The following is a 7,690-nucleotide window of genomic DNA, read 5'->3' on the forward strand; positions in this document are numbered from 1 at the left end:
TTGAGGCCAGAGGGTCACCAGAAAGACTCCAGAGAACATCAAGAACCAAGAAATTTGTTTGCCCACAATTCAAAAGGAAATTAAAATAATTCTTTTCAAATTGTTACACTCTCTGTCAATTGATGAAACAGTTGACTTTCCTAGGTGTTGTATCCAAAAAAATAAAAAATAAAAAATAAATAAATTATTCAGTCATTCTTTGAAAATGAAAAAGGGAACAGATTAGGTCATTGTTTTAAACTCTCCAAGCAGATTACCTACTTGCAAAAAGGAGATATTACCTTTATCATTAATAAAATGATAAAGGTAAGATTAGAGCAGTACTCACTGGATTCCAAAATGTTAATGATACAGGGACCTTTCCCTTTTAACATGTTCATCATTTAAATTAATCTTAAACAAAGCCTGCAAAATAGTTTTAGCTCCTGTGTATAAAATGGGCAAAAATATGTAGTGTATTTGTATAGTATAGTGTGTGTGTACACTATTTATGCATGCTTTTTCTGGATAAGCAGAATATAACTGTCAATAGTGGAGTAGAAACCTTAGTACATTTGACAGCTGTTCCCTCCCACATCTTCACGATCACACTTAAAAATAGGGCTGGGAATAGCTCTGACAGTACCTTACAATTACATTATCTTGCAATTTCAAGACAGAGCTGGCTGTTAATAACTGGAGTTAGTTCTGGCTTCATCCATCTTCTTGACTTCCTGCTCATTCCTGTTATGTAACAGGAAATGGAAAAAAAAAAGTGGATGCAGTCTAAAGGCAAGGTCATTTCTCTATGCTGACTTTAGCAGCTATTGTAACAGTTCAGAGGAGTTGTTAGAAACATGTTTGAACAATGTTTGTTTAGATGCTTGCCTTGGAAGGAATTTATGAGTCAGTCGTATGTTAGTTTCCATAGGATCTTCCTGAGCAGATCTACCCACTGACTTCTGCAAAGGAATACAGAAATTTGAAAAGAGAATAGATGTACCTGACCTTTTTAAAACTCTTCTCCTTGGTCAGCCTTCCTATGATAAGTTTTGTGATCCAGCTGTCACACAAAAACACCTTTCTAGAGCATTATTCCAATAGTAAGCCAGTGGGATTTTGTTTTTCTGTTAGGAAGTATTTCAGTGGGACATACTGCTGTGCAGCTGTTTGTGTGGTTTGCGAGAGGATACTACTTAATGTAATCATTCATTTACAAGAATTCAAAAACCAGATGAAGTGTGATATAATACTGCTCCTTCTCCTTGTTATAAAACAGGGAATGGAAGAGGTTAAGAAACAGTTGTTTCTTCTCCGCTCCGCTCCCCTCCCCTCCCCTCCCCTCCTCCCCCCTGGGGAGCTGCCCCATGTTTGGTAAGGGCCCCACTGCTGACCAGAGCTGAGCCAGTAAGGGATGTTGTTTTGCGCCTCTGTGAGAGCATATTTAAGACAGGGAAAAAAAAAAAAATGCTGCGCCACACAGCAGCTGGAAGAGTGAGAGGAGTGAGGAACAGCCTTGCAGGCACCAACATCAGTGAAGAAGGAGGGTGAGAGGTGCTCCAGGCACTGGAGCAGAAGTCCCCTGTGGCCTGTGGTGAGGACCATGGTGAAGCAGGCTGTCCCCCTGCAGCCCATGGAGTACCATGGTGGAGCAGGGTTCCATGCTGCAGCCTGTGGAGGAGACCAGGGTGGAGCAGGTGGACCTGCACCAATGGAGACTGTGGCCTGTGGAAGACCCCTGCTGGAGCAGATTCCGGGCCAGACCTGTAGCCCGTGGAGAGGAAACCACGCAGGAGCAGGTGACCTGGCAGGAGCTGCTGCCCATGGGGGATCCAGGTTGGAGCAGTTTTCTCCTGAGGCATGGACCCCGTGGTACAGACCCCTATCTGGAGCAGTTCTTGAAGAGCTGCTGCCTGTGGGAAGCCCATGTCGGATCAGTTCGGCAAGGACTGCATCCCGTGGGAGAGCCCCACAGCACAGAGGACGAGAGTGACCGAGGAGCGGCGACGAAGAAGCGCTATAGACTGACCATAGCCTGCATTCCCCCGTTCCCCTGCAGCGCTCGGGTGGAGGAGATGGAAGACGGGGGATGGGGGGGGAAGGTGCTTTTGGTTTCTTTCCTTTGTTTCTCACTTCTCTAGCTCATTCGTAATAGGCAATAAATCTTACTATCTCCCTATGCTGATATCACCATCATAAGTATTACGTGATATCCCTGTCCTTATCTCAACCTTTGAGCCCTTTTCATCATATTTTCTCCCCCTTCCTCTTTGAGGAGGGGAGTGAGAAAGCAGTTGTGGTGGAGCTCGGCCGCCCACCCGAGTAAAACCACCACATTCACTTAGACGAGCTTCCATTATGATCAGCAGTAGCATGTGACATTATTTCTCTGTTCCTTCCATGTAGCACTCATGCAACAAATTTAGATTTAGTAAAACGTTGTAACTTAAATAAATAAATAAATAAAAATATCAGAACCATGAATCAGACAGGATGTGCTCAAACTTCTATAACAGCTGAGCAACATGATGCAAAGCTGTCATTTCCTACACTTCTATCATTTACATTTCAAGTGATCTGTGAAGTATTTTCAGTATGCTGAGGCAACTGTTCTAAGCAAATGACATTGATTCAGCTTCAAGCATGACATGAAAACATCCAGATGGCATGCATGCTTTACATTATAAACATCAAATAAATTATACAGAAAATCACAAAGGTGGTCACATTAACTATTATATTAAGAAACAGGAAAAAAATATATTGTAATGGGTTTTCAAAAGAGCATTATTCAGATGCCTTGTTTGTCGTGAGATAGTGATGTCTACCGTAGGCTGTAATTAAGATTTGAAATGTGATCAGAGTCAGCTGAAACAATTGTTAGCCCTTTCTGGATCTAATATTCTTGAAATTAAGTAAGAATTGGTAGATTTTTTGGATCACCTGTCATCTCCTGAAGAAGGATTCTATTTAAGAACTGAAAGTAATTTTGAAATAAATTCTCTGAGAAGAAATTTTTTATCATCTACAATTCATGTTAGTAAAAGGGGAGTATTATCTTCTGCTACTACCCTATCCAGTAATTACATTCAAAGGACACTGCAGGTTTGTCGAGATTTGTCATTTGGTGCAAAAGACAAACTCAGAACTTCATTCACTTGCAAAAACTGACATTATGGGGAAGGGAGAGAAACAACCTAAAAAGAATTGCTCATTAAAATAAAAAATAATATATATATATATATATATGTGCTTAAGAACAGTCTTTTTAGGGTATGAAAATAAAATTGATAGTAGCAACTAAGGAAATATTAGTTATAAACAAAAAAAATGGAGGTGTTAGAACTACAAAGATGTAAAAAAAAGCTAAGGTATGTTTCAATGTATACTAAATATCAAAGTTCCACTGGAAAAAAAAAAAGAAATTCATATATAACGGTAATTTATATATATTTCATATTTCATTCAGCCATAGTATAATCCATTAACTTTTGAGCTGAACAGTTTAAGGCACAATTTTTCAGACTTAAATGGCACAATTAAAATATATTTTTAAAAATTAATTTAAATATAATTGTCATTAAAATGATGAAGAGCTTTTTGTTTCCACAGTCTACTCTGTAATAAAGGATTTATTTAAATGCAGAAATCATAATTTATTGTATGAGGCAGAGAGAAGAGATTTTATAGTTAAATTTTTCATCCATTTTGTAGAATGGAATGATTTTCTACTTCTGACGAACATTTAATTAAGGAGATTACTGGAACAACTTTTAAGTATATAGACGACATTCAAATAAATAATTTATTTCCTCAAATATTCAACACATACTGTAGCAATATTTATTATGTATAGCTTTGGGAACACAATTCAGGAAATTTTACTCATTTTGGATAAGCAGATTAATAGTAGAAAATTTGATGGGATCTTTTGAGTCTGCTTAATCAAAAGGTTGTTCTCTCCTAAGATCTCTTACACTTCCTGCTTCAAGATACAAAAAGACTATTAAGGAAACTCTTAGGAGCAGGAAGAATTAAATATTAATTGTGACAATAAAACTAGAAAGTTTAATAGTATTCAAAACTTGACACCCCCCACCCCCCACCCTGCCCTGTGGTGGTTTAACACAGCAGCTGAATTCCACCACAACTGCTCCCTCACTCCCCCTCCTCTAAGGGAAAGGGGTGGAAATATGATGGAAAAGGCTCAAGGATTGAGAGAAGCACAGGGAGATCACTCAACAATTTTCATCGCAGGCAAAACAGACTCGGCATAAAGAGATTAATACAATTTACCTATCACTAGCAGATTAGAACTATGAGAAACTGAAAGCAGACTAAAAACACCTTCCTCTCATCCATCCTCTTCTACTTCTTCCCCGAGTGGCATAGAATGGTGAATGGGGGTGAATTTGTCTCCACTGCTCCTTCACAGTCACTGTCTGCCCCTGCTCCACGTGGGGTCCCTCACATGGGATGCTGCCCTTCCTGAACTGATCCTCCGTGTGTTTCTGACAGGCAGCAGCTCTTCAAGCACTGCTCCAGATACGGGTCCTTACCACAGGGTCCATCTGTCAGGAGCAAACTGCTCTCAGATGGCTCCCTCACAGGAAGCAGCTCCTGCCAGATCCCCAGCTCCTGCGTGGTCCCCTTGCCATGGGCATCCACAGGTTTGGCCCAGAATCTGCTCCGGTGGGGGCTCTCCATAGGCCACAGCCTCCTTCAGTGCCAGTCCACCTGCTCCACCGTGGGCTCTTTCACGAGCTGCAGAGTGGAAATCTGCTCCACTGTGGTACACCATTGGCTGCAGCGGGGCAGCCTGCTTCGCCATGTTCCTCTCCACAGGCCACAGGGGAACTTCAGCTCCAGTGTTTGGAGCACCTCCTCCCCCTTCTTCTGCATTGACCTTGGGGTCTGCAAGGCTGTTTCTCACTCCTCTTTCTCTCCCAACTGATGTTCCCAAGATATTTTTTTTTTTTTTTCCCTTTCTTAAATCTACGCTCACAGAGGCACAACAAATGTTGCTTATTGGATCGGCTCTGGCCAGCAATGGGTTCATTTGGAGCTGGCTAGCACTGGCCCTTACCTGACATTGGGCAGATTGTGGACTTTTCTCACAGAGGCCAAACCTGCAGCCCACACTACCAAAACCTCACCATGTCAACCCAATACTCCCACTCCCCCCATATATGCGTGTGTGTGTGTATGTGTATATATATATATATGTAGCATACATTCTGGTAACAAGCTTTGTATTTGGATTTGCTCAGTTATTAATTGTCAAGGGTGCTTGATCCCTTAATGTTGAAAAATATGTCTTCCAATAGCACATGGGAACACTATGAAGTGATGACCTTGTTTCCTTCTAAAAAAGTAGTAAATCCATCCTTGGTAATAGGTGCAAAAGTACAAAGATCCTTGGCTTCCACCTAATTGTAGGCAACTAGAAAAGATGCAGAATAAGTATTCTTTGAATATAATCTTCTTCCTAATTTCTATTAAAATATTTTTGTTTAATCTGATCAAAGAGTGTAGTTTACAAAAGTGTTCCTAGAATCAAGGACGTATAATTCCTTGGCTTGCTTACTTTTTTTGGAGTACCATTAGCTGATTTGGTCAAATTCTTTAAACTACTAATTCATAATTTTTATTTTTTTCTTCATAGCACCAACAGAATTTTTCTGCTGTAGGGATTCAAAACTCCATTATATTAAATGGGCAGATCAAGTTGTTTTACCAGAAGAAACAGATTTCCTTATCCATGACCACAATCCATGGATAAACCTATCACAACATTATAATCATGGATTTAAAATATTTTCACATTCTTCAGTTGAAGAATAAAATAATTTCATTGGTAGAAGGAAACTTACTTTCCTTACTCCAGGAAAGTTAATCATGGTAGTATCCCATAAAAACAAAGCTATTCTAAATTCTTTAGAAGAAGTATTGCATTATGTTTCTTACTGCAGTAGAAAAAAAACTATTTCATGGTAGTAAATTGTGGTGGTTTTACTCGAGTGGGCAGCTGAGCTTCACCACAATTGCTCTCTCACTGCTTCCCTCCTCAAATAGGAAGGGGGAGAAAAGACAACACAAAGAGCTCAAGGTTTGAGATGAAAATGATTTAATTAAAGGAAAAGTGAATGGGGAGAAAAAGAAACAAACGAAACAACAAGGCCGCATGGAAGCACAGAGAGAAAGGAAAAAGTTATTCTCTATTTCCCATCAATGAGCGATGTTCGGCCACGGCCTGGGAAGTAGGGCCTCAAAACCCATACCGGTTGTTCAGGAGGACCCTCCTCCCCCACGAGAGCCCCCCTTTTACTGCTGGGTGTGACATCAGATGCTATGGAATATCCTTTTGGTCAGTTTAGGTCAGCTGCCCTGGTGATGTCCCCTCCCCCTCAATTGCCCACCCCCAGCCTGCTGGCTCTTGGGGGCTTGGAGGGAGTCCTGATGCTGTGCCAGCACTATGCAGCAATAGACACAACACTGGAGTGATACCAGTGCTGTTCCAGCTACGAGTGCAGAGCATAGCACTTTGTGGGCTGCTGCAGGGAAAGGTGACTCCATCCCAGACAGATCCAACACATAAATAAAGAAGAATAGAAATCCCAATATTCATAATGTGTATTCAATAACTGGAAACTTTGGGCAGTATTAATTTATCCACTGTAAAGATAATCTTAATGAACTTGTCTATTTTTGTATACTGAAACTGACACATTACCATGCAAGTTCCAACAGTGGAATTCTAGTAAAAACCATGCAGTTACCATTTGAGGTAAATCATGTTAAACTAACAACAAAAACAAATACAGGAATACCATCTCCAGTATCTCATTTGTGAATTATTATTTAGTATTATGCTCTGCCTCAGTTCCCAATCTCTTGATGTTTTAATTATAAGCCCGTTTTATTTGGATTTAAAACCTCAGCGATCTTACTAGGCTAAAATACGATGAATAATATATGTATATATATATAATTCTAATCTCAAACCTGTACTCAAATCTATTTAATTATGTTCCATTTAGTGAAAAGGAGAATGCTTAAAATTATGACTTTTCTTAAAAAAAATAAAAATATCTAGACCAATGTAACAAAATAAATAATACCCCTCAGACCATTATTGTTTTCCATTATTTTGATGACTTACCATCAAAAACTAAGATTGATGAAAACCTTGCAATTGCCCCAGCAATTGTCTTATTCTCCTGGAAGTAATACTTTCTTATTAGGTTAACCAGCTTCTCAACTGAGTTGTAAAACAGTTCAAGTGAAGCTTATGAATGTTTTATATTCAGCAGACATTGTATTAAATTATTATTTCATTATTGTATTTTGAGAGTTATTTTTGAAAGCTACAAAGTAAAGTTTCCTTAACAGCTCATTCTGTGGTAAGCAAATAAATCATTTTTTAAACTCAGCATTAGACTACAGAGCATAGGCAGTAGTAGTTATACGATATAAAATAACATTTTCTAATTTAATTACAAAATTTATATTCATATTTGACCTTACTGAAAGAGTATATTGCAAATTATATATATTAGTAGCAGAACTAATAACAGCATGACAGTCCCTGTTGATGTTAGGAAAGAAGGGCAAATTATCTTTGGAAAAAATAATAATAAAATAAAATAATATATATATATATATATATATAATTTTTTATTATATACAAAAGAAAAGCCCTGGGGATCTC

General features: G+C 39.0%; 1 long non-coding RNA gene across 1 annotated transcript in view; it reads left to right on the forward strand.

The window, feature by feature from the left end:
• Positions 1 to 295: 295 nt before the first annotated feature.
• Positions 296 to 7,690, forward strand: part of LOC118163092 — a 17,015-nt gene continuing 9,620 nt past the window's right edge. The window contains exons 1-2 of the long non-coding RNA XR_004748843.1: positions 296 to 1,281; positions 3,661 to 3,668. This is a non-coding gene — a long non-coding RNA (uncharacterized LOC118163092). The remainder of the gene's footprint in view (positions 1,282 to 3,660; positions 3,669 to 7,690) is intronic.

The sequence above is a fragment of the Oxyura jamaicensis genome, chromosome 1, assembly GCF_011077185.1.
Source record: "Oxyura jamaicensis isolate SHBP4307 breed ruddy duck chromosome 1, BPBGC_Ojam_1.0, whole genome shotgun sequence".
Classification (NCBI taxonomy): domain Eukaryota; kingdom Metazoa; phylum Chordata; class Aves; order Anseriformes; family Anatidae; genus Oxyura; species Oxyura jamaicensis.